Source organism: Marmota monax, unplaced genomic scaffold (assembly GCF_021218885.2).
Source record: "Marmota monax isolate L192 unplaced genomic scaffold, Marmota_monax_Labrador192_F-V1.1 WCK01_AAM20220418_F8-fsc00019, whole genome shotgun sequence".
In the NCBI taxonomy this organism is placed as follows: domain Eukaryota; kingdom Metazoa; phylum Chordata; class Mammalia; order Rodentia; family Sciuridae; genus Marmota; species Marmota monax.
In genome coordinates this window covers 13,467,197-13,488,567 of record NW_026695242.1, presented here as the reverse complement: position 1 = coordinate 13,488,567, position 21,371 = coordinate 13,467,197, and positions in this window count along the sequence as shown.

Here is a 21,371-nt window from a genome sequence, read left to right as displayed (position 1 = left end):
TAGACAACCTTAACAGACCAATATCAATTGAGGAAATAGAAGAAACCATCAAAAGACTACCAAGTAAGAAAAGCCCAGGACCGGATGGGTATACAGCAGAGTTTTACAAAACCTTTAAAGAGGAACTAATACGAATACTTTTCAAGCTATTTCAGGAAATAGAAAAAGAGGAAGAACTTCCAAATTCATTCTACGAGGCCAACATCACCCTGATTCCTAAACCAGACAAAGACACTTCAAAGAAAGAAAACTACAGACCAATATCTCTAATGAACCTAGATGCAAAAATCCTCAATAAAATTCTGTCGAATCGGATACAAAAACATATCAAAAAAAATTGTGCAACATGATCAATTAGGATTCATCCCAGGGATGCAAGGCTGGTTCAATATACGGAAATCAATAAATGTTATTCACCACATCAATAGACTTAAAAATAAGAACCATATGATCATCTCGATAGATGTGGAAAAAGCACTCAACAAAGTACAGCATCCCTTTATGTTCAAAACTCTAGAAAAACTAGGGATAACAGGAACATACCTCAACATTGTAAAAGCTATTTATGCTAAGCCTCAGGCTAGCATAATTCTGAATGGAGAAAAATTGAAGGCATTCCCTCTAAAATCTGGAACAAGACAGGGATGCCCTCTCTCACCACTTCTGTTCAACATAGTTCTCGAAACACTGGCCAGAGCAATTAAACAGACGAAAGAAATTAAAGGCACAAAAATAGGAAAAGAAGAACTTAAATTATCACTATTTGCAGGTGACATGATTCTATACCTAGAAGACCCCAAAGAGTCTACAAAGAAACTACTAGAACTAATAAATGAATTCAGCAAAGTGGCAGGCTATAAAATCAACACGCATAAATCAAAGGCATTCCTGTATATCAGCGACAAATCCTCTGAAATGGAAATGAGGACAACCACTCCATTCACAATATCCTCAAAAAAAATAAAATACTTGGGAATCAACCTAACAAAAGAGGTGAAAGACTTATACAATGAAAACTACAGAACCCTAAAGAGAGAAATAGAAGAAGATCTTATAAGATGGAAAAATATACCCTGTTCATGGATAGGCAGAACTAACATCATCAAAATGGCGATATTACGAAAAGTTCTCTAAAGTTTTAATGCAATGCCAATCAAAATCCCAGTGGCATTTCTTGTAGAAATAGAGAAAGCAATCATGAAATTCATATGGAAAAATAAAAAACCCAGAATAGCAAAAACAATGCTAAGTAGGAAGTGTGAATCAGGCGGTATAACGATACCAGACTTCAAACTATACTACAGAGCAATAGTAACAAAAACAGCATGGTACTGGTACCAAAACAGGCGGGTGGACCAATGGTGGAGAATAGAGGACACAGAAACCAATCCACAAAACTACAACTCTCTTATATTTGATAAAGGGGCTAAAAGCATGCAATGGAGGAAGGATAGCATCTTCAACAAATGGTGCTGGGAAAACTGGAAATCCATATGCAACAAAATGAAACTGAATCCCTTTCTCTCGCCATGCACAAAAGTTAACTCAAAATGGATCAAGGAGCTTGATATCAAATCAGAGACACGGCATCTGATAGAAGAAAAAGTTGGCTACGATCTACATACTGTGGGGTTGGGCTCCAAATTCCTCAATAGGACACCCATAGCACAAGAGTTAATAACTAGAATCAACAAATGGGACTTACTCAAACTAAAATGTTTTTTCTCAGCAAAAGAAACAATAAGAGAGGTAAATAGGGAGCCTACATCCTGGGAACAAATCTTTACTCCTCACACTTCAGATAGAGCCCTAACATCCAGAGTATACAAAGAACTCAAAAAATTAGACAATAAGATAACAAATAACCCAATCAACAAATGGGCCAAGGATCTGAACAGACACTTCTCAGAGGAGGACATAGAATCAATCAACAAGTACATGAAAAAATGCTCACCATCTCTAGCAGTCAGAGAAATGCAAATCAAAACCACCCTAAGATAACATCTCACTCCAGTAAGATTGGCAGCCATTATGAAGTCAAACCACAACAAGTGCTGGCGAGGATGTGGGGAAAAGGGTACACTTGTACATTGCTGGTGGGACTGCAAATTGGTGCAGCCAATTTGGAAAGCAGTATGGAGATTCCTGGGAAAGCTGGGAATGGAACCACCATTTGACCCAGCTATTCCCCTTCTCGGTCTATTCCCTAAAGACCTAAAAAGAGCATGCTACAGGGACACTGCTACATCCATGTTCATAGCAGCACAATTCACAATAGCAAGACTGTGGAACCAACCTAGATGCCCTTCAATAGACAAATGGATTAAAAAAATGTGGCATTTATACACAATGGAGTATTACTCTGCATTAAAAATGACAAAATCAGAATTTGCAGGGAAATGGATGGCATTAGAGCAGATTATGCTAAGTGAAGCTAGCCAATCCCTAAAAAACAAATGCCAAATGTCTTCTTTGATATAAGGAGAGTAACTAAGAACAGAGTAGGGACGAAGAGCATGAGAAGAACATTAACATTAAATAGGGATGAGAGGTGGGTGGGAAAGGGAGAGAGAAGGGTAATTGCATGGAAATGGAAGGAGACCCTCAGGGTTATACAAAAGTACATACAAGAGGAAGTGAGGGGAAAGGGAAAAAAATACAAGGGGGACAAATGAATTACAGTAGAGGGGGTAGAGAGAGAAGAGGGGAGGGGAGGGGAGGGGGGATAGTAGAGGATAGGAAAGGCAGCAGAATACAACAGACACTAGTATGGCAATCTGTAAATCAATGGATGTGTAACTGATGTGATTCTGCAATCTGTATATGGGGTAAAAATGGGAGTTCATAACCCACTTGAATCAAAGTGTGAAATATGATATATCAAGAACTATGCAATGTTTTGAACAACCAACAATAAAAATTTAAAAAAAAATATTTTTTCTGGAAAAAAAAGGAATTGTAATGCATTCTGCTGTCATATATAAATTAAAAAATTAGTTACAAAAAAGAAAAGGCATCATTTTTACTTTTACAGCCTGTCTTACCTTTTTAAAAATCTCTCAGCAATATCAGATGTTACTATTTAAATAAAATTCAAAAGAGCTCATTTATCTATGTGATTTTTGTTTTTTACATTCTAGTATAAATGGAAAAGTTCTCTTTAGAGAAAAGAATTCCTGCAATGCAGCAATCCTATGAGTAGCAAAAGACGAATTGTTGAAATTTTGTATGAATTTGTGTGTGTGTATGTGTGTTTAATAACAGGGGCTTTATTTTTGTTGCCAAAATGATTTATCAAAGGTTTAAAAATAATGCAGTGTGCAATTGGGTGTCCTCCATTACCATTATGAATTAAACAGCAGTATCAAATCCACCAGGTGCCCTTTCTTTTTCTCTCATGGAGACTACTGATATTCAAAGTGCTTTATTCTCTTTATATTACTAAATATTTTTCTTCATTTATTTAACTTTTGCTTCATATATTTAACTTTATATAATAAATAATGATCCATATTATTTGTTTTCATGTTTTTAATTTAAATTTGTATTATTTTTCTGATGATTACTTTTTGTTCAATATATTTCTGAGATATATCTATGTTCCTTTTATAAATGTAAATTCAGTTCATTTTGAATAATATGTCTTTTAAGGTTTTTATTTCTGAAAATCTCAGGACATAAAATTACATTTTGTTTTCAATTTGATTTTTCTGATGTCCTTTCAATACAAGTCTCTATTCATTTTTTTTTCTTTAATAACCATTCCTCTTTCTTCCTCTATGGAAAGCCTAGTTGTTTTAGCCCACTTATTTAATGGATTGGTTTGTCTTTTCCTTTTTGATTTCAACATATTTTACGTATTCTAGACCTCAACCACTATCTGGTTATATTACTTTTTTTCCATTTTTTTCATGAATGGAAGTTTTAATTTAAATGAAGTCCTGAGCTAATTATTCAGTCATAACAGGAGGCACATGATATTATGGAAATTGAATTTTACTTGTAGTATTCTGTGCAGACATTATGAAAAATTTCCAATTAGTTTCTGTGGCTACCTATTTATTTGATATTCGAAATATATTAAAGACTGTATCACCCAAATTGAAGTCCTGTGGACAAATTTTACTATTAAGTAAAGTTTGTTAAGTTGTGTTTATTATATGTGTCTTGTAGATGTTCTTTATCAGGTTAAAACAATTTTCTTCAGTTATTTTTTTTGAGAGCATTTATTAGGTATGGGTATTTGATCATATCAAATGCCTTTTCTCTATAGAAATAATTAAGCAGTTTTTCTCTTTTAGTATATCACTATAGAGAATCACATTGATGAGTTTTCATATGTTAAATAAACCTATTTTCTTGGCTTATATCACATATGGTCATGATATATTCTGTTTTTTGTTGTTGGATTAGATTTGCTACATTTTTATTGAGATATTTTACATTCTTGTTTATGACAGATATTGTGTTATAGTTTTATTTTCTTATAATATTGTTACTTGCTTTGGTATCTGGCTAATAATGCTAACCTCATGGAAAATTTGTGAAGTATTTTGTCCCACTTCAATTATCTGGAAGCAATTCTATCTTCTGAAACTATTTAGTAGAATTGTCCATTAAAGTCATCTGGAAGTAGAGCTTTCATTGTGGGAAAGTGTTTAAACTAAAAACACAATTTATTTGATAGATATTGGGCTATTTTATGTTTTTCTTCTCAAATGAGCTTTAGCAACTTGTAGCTTTCTAGGAATTTTTCCATTTCCTTTAAGCTGCCAAATGTTGACATAAATTTGTTTATATTCCCATATTATTGTTTTGATATCTATATCATTTATAGCAATGCAGTGGCTATAATTGTCTCTCATTTCTGATATTTATGTTCTGTTCCATCAAAATGAGAGGGAATTATTCCATCAGTATCTCTTAATTTGTAATGCTTTCAAAACAAAATTGGATAGCATGCATGTTCAAGGCTGAAATATTTGCTGCCAGAGTCCTGACAGAGAAGAGTGAAGACAGAACAAGAAATATTACAGCCTAGAGCAAAAGATCCAATGAAAAAAAGAACTTTTTTCCCCCAGAAATTTTGTTTACCAGGGAAGCTTGTTCCCAGAAAAAACAGAGAAGCTCATATAAGAAGAGATAAAAGAAGAGTGATGATCTAGCTAATATATTCTTTTGTTTTTCAATGTAAATGTACTTTTCTCAAGAACCTTTAATCAAGAAGCACTAATGGACTTTGGCAGGGGTGTGTGTGTGTGTGTGTGTGTGTGTGTGTGTATGCTTTTTTAATGATTTCAATGCATGAAACTATAACATCAAACAAAATGAATTATTTAGTTGCTAGTAGTTGTTTTCGTTGCTCTTTTGGGATCTACATCACTGAGAGTATCTCTGCCTACTTTAATGTGGATAAGCGTAAGGATAATATTTCTATATGGAGCTGGAATTGCAAATCAACTTGTACCCAAGTTAATGTGGGACATGCACAACAGATTACAATACAGTAAGATATTCACTAGAGCTGGAGATGGGGATCGGCTTATATCCCAATAGCATTGACTAAGGGTAAGCCCTGTGGACTTTCAAGTCTGCAGTGAACTACAGTATTTTGTTCTCTTGTCATCAGTAGCTAGCTTATAGGCAAAAGAACAAAATTATCTAGTGTGCATTAGCAACATGGCATGTAATTTTACAATAAACATGTAACTTAGAATGTTGGCATTGAATAATCATTTTTCTCTTTGGCCTGATATTGTAAGTTACTGCTCAGAACTTAAAGTGTGTCACTGAAGTATTGTTACAAAAGGGATTTTAAGATTAGAGCCCTTTAATCTATGCAAAACAATAAATGTAGATTTCTATTAACCTGTGTCCTGATGGCTATACTTAAATATAGCATTTTTTCCTTCACAGAATATTTTTTCTTGATCTTTTTCTAGTTTATGATATTTAAGTCAATTTTAATAGATATAACTGCTAAATGGTAAGAAAGGGTGACATAATACAATCGGCAATTGGTTTCAGAACCTATGTTCCATTTGACAGATCAGTACAGGGGCAATTTTGATATAAGTAACACTGGGATATATATATCTGTAATATCTGGCATAATAATCCATCACATACATAATTTGGACACTTTTGCATTATTTCCATTTGTTTCTCAATCATCTTTATTATTTCTTATCTCCACCTAAATTTTCTACAATGTTTATATCCCATGGATCTTTTGTAATTATACCTTTAATTGCCTTATATCTCCCAATTTATCCCTCCTAGAATATCCTCTAATTTATCAAGTCCTATAGATATGATTATATTCCTTTTCCTCCTCAAATGTCTTTAATTATTTGTGTTTTCATGGAATGAAACCCAGATAGGCCTCAATGATTCCCACAATCCAGTGTAAGGAAAATAAAAGGAGACACAGAGACAAGATGCAGAGGCAGGAAAGAAAGATGGCAGAATGGCAGAGAGGCCAAGCTGTCAGCTTTATTTCTATCAGTAGGTTACTTTAGGTCATAAGTGCCATGACTACATTATTATTTAGTGTTACTTTAATGCCAAGTTCTGAATATTTGAGATCAAAGTTCATGCTGATAAGACGCAGAGCCTCTTCTTGAAGGACACTACCATAGCAACTAGATACTGCACCTGTATTAGTTATCTAACTAGCTACAAAGAGGACCTGCCCAACATTCCAAGTTTAGGGAAACCAAGTGCCAGTTACCCACCCTTCCTGCCCCCTGGGAATTTGCTCACCAAAGGAATGCTTCCCTGTACATTTCCAAAGTCAGAATACTTACAATCTTCAGTACAACAACCCTTCCTAAATTCATCTCCAAATTCTTTCATCTTTCCATAGATTCAGTCACACCATTTCCTTTACCTGAACTTCCTCTTTTTTTTTTTTTTTTTAATCTGTTGAAAATCTAGTCATCTTTTGGGATTGTACTTACATATTTATTTACTTACAAACTGTTAAACTTGATTTAATTTTGTCATTTTAGCTATTTGAGTATATAATTCAGTGGTATTAATTATATTACCAATATTGTACAGACAACTCTCCTGTCCATTTCAGATTTTTTTTTCATTACTTTAACAGAAATACTGTCACTGTAAGTTAAACTCTCTACTTCCTTCATATCCAGCCCTTGGTCAACTCTAGTCAACTTTCTGTCTCTGTTGATTTATCTATTGTATATTTTTACATAAATATAATCATATAGTATTTGTCCTTTGTATCTGGCTCAATTGATTTAGCGTAATATTTTCAGGGTTCATCTATGTTATGGCATGTATCAGAACTCCGTTCCTTTTTATGGCTGAAAATATTCCATTTTATGTCTGTATCACATTTTGCTTATCCATTCATTTTCTGATGGACACTTAGTTGTTCCCATGTTATAGCTACTATGAATAATGATGCTGTAAATGTGAATGCAAGTATCTACTTGAGCCCCTGTTTTCATTTCTTTTTGATATATACTTTGCAATAGAACTGCTCTATCTTCACACAGCTTTGTTTGGTTTCTGAGGAACTGCCTAACATTATAATGAGCAGTATCTGCACCATCTTATATTCCTACCAGATTCAACATTCCTGCCGTGCTGGGGGGCGGGAAGGGTCAGGGAAAAGGAAGTGAAAACCAGAGATCTGTCATCATTTCAAGAGATCTTTTTCTTGATGCAGTGTACACTCTGTAGCTAGAAGCCTCCATTTGCTTTCCAAAACAGCATCTGCCTGATTTTCAATGTTTCTGTGGGTGGACAAGAGCTTCAAGCTGCCTCCAATTTACTGACATCACTTTCCAACACCTTTTTGTACGCAAATATATGGAAAGCTGAAATTCAGTCTGTCTTCATCCAGGCTGAATTATTTACCTTGCCCTGTTTCCTTGCTATATCGTACATGCAGCTACACATTATGGATTGAGACTTAATTGTATATTGAATTTCCTTCTGACTGTGAACTCCTTGGGGCTAAGAATTGCATTTTACTTTTTCTATCTTACAATTATTTGGTGTTTGTTGAGATGAATTAATTAGTCTCTAAATGTTGAAACAAAATTGTAGTGAAATCTTGGGGAACTAATAGAAAGTACGTATCGGTTAGATTCTGAAGTGTAGTCCAAAGGGGAAAGAAATGTCATCAAACTAGGGAAGTGGTGTTTTCGCAATAGCTTTAGACCTTTACCAAACACCTGCTAAGGAGAGGCAGCTCAGTCATCACGGAAACAGAAGTGAGGTTGTGTGGAAACCTAGATCTGCTTTATCTCTCAGAGTCTGTGAATTCTGGCTCTCGTTTTGTGGTTTTTTGTTTTTTTTTTCATTTTTAACGTCAAGATTAAGAGAGTTGTGGAAATCTTATGGTTATATTGCATAAAAAGATATTTGAGAAAAATGAGAACTATATGACATTCTGCTGTATGGAGAAAATATTTGTCTTTGTACACAGTGTGGTTTAAAATGTGAACAAAATATATGCCTTGTAGAAGACAGTCTAAACATCATAGGTACAGGGTACAGGGGTGTAGCTCAGTGGGAGAGCACTTGCCTAGCATAAGCAAAGGCCCTGGGTTCGATCCCCTGCAAAACAAAACACACACAAAACCACACAAAAAGTCCTCAACATAATTCATAAATAAGCACAGGGTCAAAGGTTATTTTTAAAAAATCAAAGGTAAACAAACTTTTGCTTAACGAAATCTGTGTAGCTGTATCATAAGTGCATGGTTATACATAGATGATCATATTTTTTTAATTATCAAGGAGTTTTTTCCTTTGGTGAAGTTGGTAGATGTTATTTTCACTCACTGCTCATTTTTCATAAATTTTCCTTTGTCTCAGAAATGGTCAAAACCCATTTCCATCATTTGTTGTGAAATTAGCACTGAGAACAGGTAGAGAGGTTTTAGGAAATTTTAAATCAGTGGTTTGATGCTATTGGGTCATGTAGCTTCCCTACAGTGTGCCAAAGACAGAGGCTTCAACACGGGTCTGACAAGTAGACGATCAAACACACTTTGAACTACATATTTTGAGTGGATTCCCACACAGCCCTGAGGAATAACTACAATAATTTTTTTCCATCAAAATATTCTGTTGGTTGCCATAACTTCCACATTTCTTACTCAGTGCATAAAATAGGCTTTATTATTTCCTTATTAAAACATGACAATATGTCACTAATTTGAGGTAGTGTTTTTACTCATTTGCATATTGGAGGGACTAGTTATGTCATTTGCATGACCTTACTTACCTTTAGTATACTATAATTATTATTTTAAAATTGTTATTTTCCTCTATTGAGATGATTTGTAACCTGTCAGTCAAATTTCACAGAAGTCTTTTAATGAGATAGTTTTATGTTAATGGTAGAGTTTATGTGAAAGCACTTTGCCTATACTAAGAAGGAGAGTACTATAGTACTTTTTATTTTAAGAGGTTCAGAATATAGTAGAATACAAGATCAAGAGGCTTATGCAACTTGGTTAGGTGGGATATGTGTATGTTTTATTTGGTTTTTATAGGTTTCAACATCTGAAGATTCTGCATAAATATCTGGATTTAAAAATATGGCAGCTTTGAGTTTGCCTGTGGTATAAGTCAGCTGATTTTGGGGTGTATCTCGTGTACTAGTTCCCCAGGGTCTGCATCATTTTCTTTTTAAACTTATAGTCACCAAACTTAATATCCTGTTTACTGCAGACTTCTCAGCATGCAAACCTTATTTTAAAGACATGAATCTGGATTGGAGAAATGAAATAGACTGTTTGCAGTATCCTATTTCCTATGCCTATATAAGATAGGGAAGACAGTTTAGAACTAGATTTTAATATTTATATTTGCTACTTAGAAAAATTATAGCACCATATAACTATTGAATGGTAAATAGCTAAATATAGAGATGTTTTCTATTGGCCCCTGGGAATGTGTGTGTATATGTGTGTATGTTTGCATAGTCCTAGTAAGAAACTGAAAGATGAAGAGATAAAATTATAACCTGGTGAAAAGTTACCTATCCACATCTCATGATGTTTTTTTTCAAGTTCTGAATTCAATATTTGCTTAAAAATTCCTGTTAACTAACACAATGTACAAAGAATCATAGTGTAAAGACATTCCATTTTGGAGAATGATGACACTTATTGTGTAACTGAAATTAATTTCTCCTCCTCTCATTTATCTGCTTAAAGTGTTATAAAATTGCTTATAGAAATCAAGATCTTATAAGCAGTTTTACAGCTTTGAGAAAATAAGCTGTTTTTGAAGTAACAATTTTGCCATTGTGACATTGGAGTTGTGCACATTCTAGTTCCTCCTACTCTATTTTTCTTTTAACTAAAGATGTGCCTTCTTTCCGTTTAAAAATTCATGTGGAATACACTGTGAATACGACATGAATATTAGCCCTTTGATTCTTCTCCAACATTCCCATGAAGAATTTGAAATACAACATTTGTGCAAGGTCCCAGTTTGGACAAAATCATTTTAAGTAGTTCAAGCTATGTAATCAGTTATTAAAGAACCTATATTTCATTTAAGACTTGCAAATTCATATTGATTAAGGACAACATTCTTAGTAAGTATGCAATTCACATTAATTCCTTATTGACACATAGTATAAATGTATTCTAAAAATTAAGGAATTATTCATAGTGTACATGTGAGATTGCTCTTTGAAGCGTAGTAAAAAGCATAGAAATTTTTCTAATTACCATGATTTTTTTTTCAGGAGACAAATTCTTTCAGTATAGCAACTGTATCTCCCAATATAGCCTTAATCCCAGGCACATAATATTTGTTTAAAAACATTATAAACATATATTAACATTTATTAATATTTAAAGGCATATGCTTCTTTCCAGTTTAAAAGTCTTTTATTTTAAAGCTAGAGTGTTTTTTTGCTTTTAATAAGGCCAATTTAATATAATTTCATTTCAAGTAGCAAACTGAAAAAAACAAAACAAATTTCTGTATCAAAAAGTAAATCCACGGATTATATCGACAGGATTTTTATGAACCATTTAACAAAAAGGATAGAAGTGAGAACAGACATGACAAAGAAAGCAGGTCACAAGAGAAGATGCATAAATATGTCATGCGTCATTGAGGTGACCTTCTAGTTAGGTACTTGTAAAGCTCTTTATCTTTTATAAGACTTTATCAGTCCTGCCAATGGGAACATACATCATTAAAACACAGAAGTCTGAACATAAATGGCAAAACAGAATTGTTGCTCTCTTCAGGATTCCCAGGTAGTGTAACCTGTACAAGCCAGTTAATAAGTATCACAATCTGGTTTCTGAAAAACAATATTCATAGGGACTTATTTGAATGATAAGCACTGCAATCTATTGAAGCTCCTCATTTTTCATTAAACAATGATTTGTACAAGCCATCCATTCAACAAATAATTAATAGTTAACATTTATTAAATATTAAACATTTGTTGATTGATGTATAAGTAAAACAGGGAAATCCAGACAAAATACTATAATGGAGTAAATTTAGGGTTTTGTGAAATACACATACTTAATGAAACGAAACTAAACTAAGACATATGTTCAACTGAAGCAAACTAGGACTTCAGTTGATGCATCTCTGGAAATGTGTAATCTGAAGGAGTGAATCATGAAAAATGATAGCAAAAAGGGCTCTGGGAAAGAGAACAATGTCAATAGGGGCCTGGATATGAATAAACTCATTACATATTCAATAAATTGAATATCAGTATTTTTCTTTTCCTTTTCACTATGATTATAATTAATTTAGTGCATATTGTGTTTATTGTTCAAATATTAGAAAATATATATGATCAAATATCAAATTATTAACTCATTAAGTGTGTGTGTCAATATTTTGATGAATAATATATAATATACAGAGGAAATGGAGAGCACTTTTTATATTCAGATAATTAATAACTTTTATGCAAATTAAGATCATCTTCCCCAACATATAAATGGTGCATAAGGCTTCTTTTATACTATTCTATCGTATCTTTAACCAGACCCTTAAACAATCCATTATTCAATTTTAAGACAATATTATTAAGACCATCTCTGGCTATGATGAAAGAGCTTGTATAAAATCAATACCATCTGTTCTTTTTAATTTTATTTAACTTTTTTGGTACAGGGTATTGAACCCAGGGGTGCATAACCACCAAGCAACATCCCCAGTCTCTTTTTAAAATGTTTTATTTGGATATAGGGTCTCACTGAGTTTCTTAGGACCTCCCTAAGTTGCTGAGGCTGACTTTGAACTTGCAGTTCTCCTGCCTCAGCTTACTGAGCTACTGGGATTACAGGTATGCACCATTACACCTGGCTAATACCATCTCTTCTTATAATAGCTAGAGAAAAGATACAATATTAACAAACAAGAAGAAACACTGTTGATTTGATGGCATCAGAATTGTTGAGGCAGCCTTGTCTTTCAGGGTCAGATCCCAGTGAAAAACATGTGTGCACTGAGACAGGGTTGCCAGGTGTAGTAATGAAAGTTCTAAATGTCTAGTTAAATTTCAGTTTTATTAGGCCTCAACTTCCTTAATAGGACTCCTATAGCACAAGAATTAAAATCAAGAATCAATAAATGGGATGGATTCAAACTAAAAAGCTTCTTCTCAGCAAAAGAAACAATCAGTGAGGTGAATAGAGAGCCTACTAATTGGGAACAAATTCTGACGACATGCAAATCAGAGCACTAATCTCTAGGATATATAAAGTACTTAAAAATCTTAACACCAAAAACAAACAAACAAACAAATAACCCGATCAATAAATGGGCCAAGGAACTGAACAGACACTTCTCAGAAGAAGACATACAATCAATCAACAAATATATGAAAAAGTGTTCAACATTTCTAGCAATAAGAGAAATGCAAATCAAAACTAACTCTAAGATTTCATCTCACTCGAGTCAGAATGGCAGCTACTAAGAATATAAACAACAATAAGTGATGGCAAGGATATGGGGAAAAAGGCACACTCATACATTGCTGGTAGGACTGCAAATTGGTGCAGTCAATTTGGAAAGCAGTATGGAGAATCCTTGGAAAAGTGGGAATGGAACCGCCATTTGACCCATCTATCCCTGTCCTTTGTCTATACCCCGAGGACTTAAAAACAGCATACTACAGGAACACAGCCACATCAATGTTTACAGCAGCACAATTCACAATAGCTCAACTGTAGAACCAACCTGGATGCCTTCAGAAGATAAATGGATAAAGGAAATGTGATATATATATATATATATATATATATATATATATATATGCACACACATATACATATACATATATACATAAACATACACAATGGAATATTATTCAGCATTAAAAGTGAATAAAATCATGGAATTTGCAGGTAAATGGATGGAGCTGCAGAATATAATATATATAATATTAGAATATATGCTAATATTAGAATATATATGCTATATTATATATATATGCTAAGTGAAATTAAACAATCCCAAAAAACCAAATGCTGAATGATTTCTCTGATTTAAGAATGCTGATCCATAATATGCTTCAGGGGCAGGGAGTGGGATGGGAGGATTAAATAAACTCTAGCTTGGGCAAAGGGGAAAAGGGGAGGGAGAGGAGGAGAGGTAGCATAGGGGTAGGAAAGATGGTCATCATTACCCTAAGTGCGTATCTGAAGACACGAAGGATGTGACTCTACTTTGTGTACAACCAGAGATATGAAAACTTGTGCTCTATGTGTGTAATATGAATCGTAATTCATTCTGTTGTCATATATAACAAAATTTTAAAAAATAAATAAATAAAACTAAATACATTTCAGTTTCAGATATATGATGAACAATTTTTAAGTATATCCCAAATATTACATGCATCCTGAGTTTAATGTAAACCCAAAGTTCTGAATATCATTATTCCCTTAGGATATTTGCCAATTTCAGTACAAAAGTCCAAAGGCTAAAAACCTGGGCAGAGGCAAGAACCTAAGAGATAGAGGAGCCAGAAAAACTTCAGATAACATCACAAACCTAGAGTGGAAACAATTTGGGTTGCCAAGGGAACCAAAACTTAATGGGTCAAGATTGAGGAAAGAAGGCAGCTACAGAGACAGCCCAGCATTTTACACTGGCAGTTTTCCCCTTCTGTGTATTTGCTGATTTAACAAGGCTGGGAAAGGGACTTATGAAGCCAAACAGAAAGAGAATGAAAAATAGAAGAAAAGTCTGTGAATTCTCAGAAAGCTTGAAAGACAAAAAAAGTATTACAAAATGGAATTGGAAGAAGCTTTTAGAAGAATACTTAGGCAAATAATTTGAGGTAGACCAAAGATTTCTTAAAGAGAGCATGCAGAATGTGTTTGCATCTTATACAGAAATTCCTCTCCTAGGTTTTTATATTCAATACAAATGTGTGCCTCTTAGCAACTGATACATATGTGAGTGTTCATAGCAACACTATTCATGATATCCTGAAACTGGAAACAACACAAATGTTTATCAACAGTAGAGAAGGTGAATGTATTTCATCTATGCTCACATAATTAAATACTACACAGAAATGAGAGTTCATGAAGCAGCTCATGAGAGAAGGCAAAGAAATATAACGATATGATTCCATATATAAGACTTGCAAATAGGGAATGCTAATCAGTCTTTACAGAATTAATATTTGTGCGATTAGTGAACAGAAGAGTTAGAAGGGATTTCACATACTGGAAATACTCTGTTTTTAATCTTGTTTTTATAAAAGAGAATCAAAAAATAAAAATACATAAAACATATATGACAAATATTCTTGTGCAATAGGTGCCTGGGTTTGGATAATTGAAAGACTCACAAGACTCCACAGAGCCTACTCATGGAAGACCAAGGATAGTGTAGGGCAGAAAAGAAAGTACAGGAAAACACCAAGAACCCATGAGACTTTGAGATGCAATTTTTTCAGAGTGGCTGCTCAGTCACAGAGGATGCGTTTTGCCTTTGATTTATGAACCTTCAAGATGTGCATGAGAACTCTTGTCTACAGGAGCACTGAGTCCACACCAGGCTGTTTGAGCAGGTATTCCCAGATTTAAGTCATCAGTAACTGAACTGGCTCTGGGTATGAGCTGAGGAGTTTGGAACTTTCAGAGACTGTTATAAATTATTGTCCATTCATTCTAGTTCATTCAGTTCAGACTAGTCAAGTTCACAAAGACAGATAGTAGAATCATGTTTGCAAGAGTAATGGAGAATTATTTTTAATGGATACTAAATTCTGATTTGGCATGATGGAACAGTCCGCAAAGGGATTGTAGTGATAGTTAAGTAATATTGTGAAAGTACTTAATGTCACTGAACTGGACACTTAAAACAGAATGGGAAATTTTTTGTTTTATACATTTTATCACACACAAAAAAAGGAAGAAGCACTTTTCTAGTCAACTCAGAAGCCCTTCTATGTTCTCTGACCAAATGCAAAACTTTATCCCACAAATTAATCATGGTCAGGTTTATAATAATTTGTGTTTCTTTGTAGCTTTAACAAAAAATTATGCATTTTCTGCATAGTAATTTATTTTTGACCATTTAAAAGAAGTTTGATGTGTATTAATTCTTTTTAATCTATAATTCCTTTTCACACATCTGATGAAGAACACTGAGCATTCAAATGCCTGTTGAATTTCTTCAGTCTGATTATTTTTTGGTTTGTTTGAATACTTAAGGTGCTATTTATTATTTTATTCTCTGATAGTATTTCCTGGAAATTTTATAGCTGAATTGGGAGGCTCAATTAGATTTATTGTTGATTCTTCTATCAAAAACATGCAAAAGCCCTATATTTCTCTAAGGAGAGGGACCTAATTTCAGTGAAAAGTTCATATTAGATAAGCAAAATAAATGTTAGATCCCTTTTCTTTACTAATCAGTTTTCAAAATAATGAAATTTTCCTTATCACACACTAAACTAAATGAAGTTTCTCTGACATTCATTATTTTTATAATTACTAATTCACGTTTTAAAGTATTTGATATATTTCAAACAATCGGAATCACCATCCTTTCAAAAATCAAATTTATTGAATTTAATTATTATTAATGGTTTGATACACTTTGAGAAATATGTACAATTAGGTAGTTATTGCCACAAGCCAGAATCTTTAAACAATACTGAAGTTCTACCTATTGTATTTACTCTAGAATCATAATGCTTCTCCTAGGTTTAGGCTCCTTTGCCCTGCCCTTTTGGTAACTTGGTGTATTTATTAAGTCTGTGTTACTTGTTGCAATTTGGACCTCAAATCCTATCCCCCAAACACTGGGCAATGCTAAAATCTGCCTAGTGCTTTGAGTGTTCTTGGAAATGTTTGCTGGATTTTGGGAGAGTCTTGCCATAGTGTTTTCAGTTTATTAGTTAGCTAAGAAAATGCAATTTTGTTTGTTTTTTCTTTTCCTCTTTAAAAAAATTTTGTTATTTGTTTTAATTAGTTATACATGACAATAGAATGAATATATGCACTTTCACATATCATACATAGATGGGGTATAATTTCTAATTTTTCTGATTATACATGTTGTAGAATCACATTGGTCATGCAGTCAACATTATACATGTTGTAGAATCACATTGGTCATGCAAGTAATAATGTCTGTTTCATTCTACTATCCTTTCTATCCCCATGTCAGTTTGTAAAGAAAATTTAACATGTATACACAATGAGATAGTATTCAGCCATAAAGAAGAATGAAATCCTGTCATTTTTAGCAAAATTAATGGAACTAAAGGGCATAACTTCCCTTTTAACAGGATTATTTAATTCAGCAAAGTGGCAGGATATAAAATCAACATGCATAAATCAAAGGCATTTCTGTATATCAGCGACAAAACTTCTGAAACGGAAATGAGGAAAAACACTCCATTCACAATATCCTCAAAAAAAATAAAATACTTGGGAATCAACCTAACAAAAGAGGTGAAAGATTTATATAATGAAAACTACAAAACCCTAAAAAAGAGAAGTAGAAGAAGATCTTAGAAGATGGAAGAATATACCCTGTTCATGGATAGGCAGAACTAACATCATCAAAATGGCGATATTACCAAAAGTTCTCTATAGGTTTAATGAATGCCAATCAAAATCCCAACGGCATTTCTTGTAGAAATGGATAAAGCAATCATGAAATTCATATGGAAAAATAAAAGACCCAGAATAGCAAAAGCAATTCTAAGCAGGAAGTGCGAATCAGGCGGTATAGCGATACCAGACTTAAAACTATATTACAGAGCAATAGTAACAAAAACAACATGGTACTGGTACCAAAACAGGAGGGTGGACCAATGGTATAGAATAGAGGACACAGAGACTAATCCACAAAGCTACAACTATCTTATATTTGATAAAGGAGCTAAAAGCATGCAATGGAGGGAGGATAGCATCTTCAACAAATGGTGCTGGGAAAACTGGAAATCCATATGCAACAAAATGAAACTGAATCCCCTCCTCTCGCCATGCACAAAAGTTAACTCAAAGTGGATCAAGGAGCTAGATATCAAATCAGAGACTCTGCGTCTGATAGAAGAAAAAGTTGGCTCCGATCTGCATATTGTAGGGTCGGGCTCCAAATTCCTTAATAGGACACCCATAGCACAAAAGTTGATAACAAGAATCAACAAATGGGACTTACTTAAACTGAAAAGTTTTCGCTCAGCAAGAGAAACAATAAAAGAGGTAAATAGGGAGCCTACATCATGGGAACAAATTTTTACTCCTCACACTTCAGATAGAGCCCTAATATCCAGAGTATACAAAGAACTCAAAAAATTAAACAATAAGAAAACAAATAACCCAATCAACAAATGGGCCAAAGACCTGAACAGACACTTCTCAGAGGAGGACATACAATCAATCAACAAGTACATGAAAAAATGCTCACCATCTCTAGCAGTCAGAGAAATGCACATCAAAACCACCCTAAGATACCATCTCACTCCAGTAAGATTGGCAGCCATTATGAAGTCAAACAACAACAAGTGCTGGCGAGGATGTGGGGAAAAGGGTACTCTTGTACATTGCTGGTGGGACTGCAAACTGGTGCGGCCAATCTGGAAAGCAGTATGGAGATTCCTGGGAAAGCTGGGAATGGAACCACCATTTGACCCAGCTATTGCCCTTCTTGGACTATTCCCTGAAGACCTTAAAAGAGCGTACTACAGGGATACTGCTACATCGATGTTCATAGCAGCACAATTCACAATTGCTAGACTGTGGAACCAACCCAGATGCCCTTCAATGGATGAATGGATAAAAAAAATGTGGCATTTATACACCATGGAGTATTACGCAGCACTAAAAAATGACAAAATCATAGAATTTGCAGGGAAATGGATGGCACTAGAGCAGATTATGCTTAGTGAAGCTAGCCAATCCCTAAAAAACAAATACCAAATGTCTTCTTTGATATAATGAGAGCAACTAAGAACAGAGCAGGGAGGAAGAGCAGGAAGAAAAGATTAACATTAAACAGATACATGAGGTGGGATGGAAAGGGAGAGAAAAGGGAAATTGCATGGTAATGGAGGGAGACCCTCATTGTTATACAAAATTACATATAAGAGGTTGTGAGGGGAATGGGAAAATAAACCAGGAGAGAAATGAATTACAGTGGATGGGGTAGAGAGAGAAGATGGGAGGGGAGGGAGGGGGGATGGTAGAGGACAGGAAAGGTAGCAGAATACAACAGTTACTAATAGGGCATTATGTAAAAATGTGGATGTGTAACCGATGTGATTCTGCAATCTGTATTTGGGGTAAAATTGGGAGTTCATAACCAACTCGAATCTAATGTATGAAATATGGTATGTCAAGAGCTTTATAATGTTTTGAACAACCAATAAAAAAAGGATTATTTTCTCAAAAGATGTTGCTCCCTCTGATTCTTCTCCATTGTCTTCCAACAACTATTTTTTCCTAGAGTTTATTAATGTCTTTGGCGAGACAGTTTGTATGGTAAAAGTTGCTCTGTCCTTAATGAAACGTAGGGATAGAAGACACTTCTCTGCATGAGAATATGAGTTTTTGTTAGGTTTATAGGTCTCTTCCCCTAGGAACCTGAAAAAGTTAGAATAATGTATCATTAGTTACATTATGATCAAAATGATCACACATTGGCAAATAGTTATAAGAGAAACTATAGATGAACTTTGAGCTACTGACTGCAGCACTATGCTTTTGACTTCTAAGTGTTAGGATTGTTGTAACACTTTTGTGCTTCCCAGCTGTCTATGGGATGTTAGATTGGATATTATATCTCAGGGAGGATGAGTCTTTTAAGAAAGGCAGCCTTTTGCACTTGACAAATGTCAGTCCTTTCCATACATCTGAACTGTCACTGGAGAGCTGTGTGGACTGCTGCATGGGTTGCTGCAAGTAATGGGGAATAACTGATAGCACCTTGTCCTGTTCTGATGCCAAGTGTGGGCTAGTGTCATCTTGTGAATGGATGTTAGACTGAACCTAAAAATATTCCCAGGTCTGCATTGTACCCTTCTCCTATACTGTTTCTAAGTTTATTTTATTTTATTATTATTATTATTATTTTAATTTTTTATTGTTGGTTGTTCAAAACATTACATAGTTCTTGATATATCATATTTCACACTTTGATTCAAGTGGGTTATGAGCTCCCATTTTTACCCCATATACAGATTGCATAATCACATCAGTTACACATCCATTGATATACATATTGCCATACTAGTGTCTGTTGTATTCTGCTGCCTTTCCTATCCTCTACTATCCCCCATCCCCTCCCCTCCCCTCCCCTCTTCTCTCTCTGCCCCCTCTACTGACATTCATTTGTCCCCCTTGTATTATTTTTCCCTTTCCCCTCACTTCCTCTTGTATGTACTTTTGTATAACTCTGAGGGTCTCCTTCCATTTCCATGCAATTTCCCTTCTCTCTCCCTTTCCCTCCCACCTCTCATCCCAGTTTAATGTTAATCTTCTTCTCATGCTCTTCGACCCTACTCTGTTCTTAGTTACTCTCCTTATATCAAAGAAGACATTTGGCATTTGTTTTTTAGGGATTGGCTTGCTTCACTTAGCATAATCTGCTCTAATGCCATCCATTTCCCTGTAAATTCTATGATTTTGTCACTTTTTAATGCAGAGTAATACTCCATTGTGTATAAATGCCACATTTTTTTTATCCATTCATCTATTGAAGGGCATCTAGGTTGGTTCCACAGTCTTGCTATTGTGAATTGTGCTGCTATGAACATCAATGTAGCAGTGTCCCTGTAGCATGCTCTTTTTAGGTCTTTAGGGAATAGACCGAGAAGGGGAATAGCTGGGTCAAATGGTGGCTCCATTCCCAGCTTTCCAAGGAATCTCCATACTGCTTTCCAAATTGGCTGCACCAATTTGCAGTCCCACCAGCAATGTACAAGTGTACCCTTTTCCCCACATCCTCGCCAGCACTTGTTGTTGTTTGACTTCATAATGGCTGCCAATTAGGGTGGTTTTGATTTGCATTTCTCTGACTGCTAGAGATGGTGAGCATTTTTTCATGTACTTGTTGATTGATTGTATGTCCTCCTCTGAGAAGTGTCTGTTCAGGTCCTTGACAAATCCTCTGAAATGGAAATGAGGACAACCACTCCATTCACAATATCTTCAAAAAAAATAAAATACTTGGGAATCAACCTAACAAAAGAGGTGAAAGACTTATACAATGAAAACTACAGAACCCTAAAGAGAGAAATAGAAGAAGATCTTAGAAGATGGAAAAATATACCCTGTTCATGGATAGGCAGAACTAACATCATCAAAATGGCGATATTACCAAAAGTTCTCTATAGGTTTAATGCAATGCCAATCAAAATCCCAACGGCATTTCTTGTAGAAATAGAGAAAGCAATCACGAAATTCATATGGAAAAATAAAAGACCCAGAATAGCAAAAACAATGCTAAGCAGGAAGTGTGAATCAGGCCGAATAGTGATACCAGACTTCAAACTATACTACAGAGCAATAGTAACAAAAACAGCATGGTACTGGTACCAAAACAGGCGGGTGGACCAATGGTACAGAATAGAGGACACAGAAACCAATCCACAAAACTACAACTCTCTTATATTTGATAAAGGGGCTAAAAGCATGCAATGGAGGAAGGATAGCATCTTCAACAAATGGTGCTGGGAAAACTGGAAATCCATATGCAACAAAATGAAACTGAATCCCTTTCTCTCGCCATGCACAAAAGTTAATTCAAAATGGACCAAGGAGCTTGATATCAAATCAGAGACACACCGTCTGATAGAAGAAAAAGTTGGCTACGATCTACATACTGTGGCTTCGGGCTCCAAATTCCTCAATAGGACACCC